The sequence below is a fragment of the Notothenia coriiceps genome, unplaced genomic scaffold, assembly GCF_000735185.1.
Source record: "Notothenia coriiceps isolate Sejong01 unplaced genomic scaffold, NC01 NC01_scaffold00034473, whole genome shotgun sequence".
Taxonomy (NCBI): domain Eukaryota; kingdom Metazoa; phylum Chordata; class Actinopteri; order Perciformes; family Nototheniidae; genus Notothenia; species Notothenia coriiceps.
The window spans coordinates 57,378-57,812 of record NW_011367174.1 but is presented as its reverse complement, the minus strand read 5'-3'; the positions used below and the strand labels follow the sequence as shown (position 1 = coordinate 57,812).

Below are 435 nucleotides of genomic sequence, written 5' to 3'. Positions count from 1 at the left end.
GAAGAAGAAGAAGAAGAAGAAGAAGAAGAAGGTTAAGAAAAGTAAAATGGAGCCGGATGCAGGAGAAGAGGAGGGTCTCGTGAGTCCAGCTGAAACGACAGCGGAGGAAAAGAAGAAGGTGGACGGTCAGGAGGAGGTGCAGTCTGAGGACCAACCAGCAGGGGGCGATGCAGAGACAGAAAAGGAGCCGGAGACAACAGACGCAGACGCCTCTCTGCTCGCGTCGGGCCAAAAGAAGAAACGTCTCCAGAAGAAAGAGACGCAGAAACACCGGGCGGAGTGGAGACACATGGCCAAAGAAAAAAAATGTCTAAGATCCATAAGTGTCCCAGTAATGAGGTACTGTTCTCTTTCGGGAGAGGAAGGAGGAAATGTGACGAAGGTAACTTCGTCACTATGGACTGACGGCTTCGCGCCTTGTATATTGCACATGTC

At 50.8% G+C, this 435-nt stretch overlaps 1 protein-coding gene and 1 long non-coding RNA gene across 6 annotated transcripts in view; both read left to right on the top strand.

Moving 5' to 3' along the window:
• Window positions 1–73, top strand: part of LOC104962215 (uncharacterized) — a 958-nt gene extending 885 nt beyond the window's left edge. The window contains exon 3 of the long non-coding RNA XR_800183.1: window positions 63–73. This is a non-coding gene — a long non-coding RNA (uncharacterized lncRNA). The remainder of the gene's footprint in view (window positions 1–62) is intronic.
• Window positions 1–435, top strand: part of mast4 (microtubule associated serine/threonine kinase family member 4) — a 58,662-nt gene that overhangs the window by 20,809 nt on the left and 37,418 nt on the right. The window lies entirely within an intron of this gene.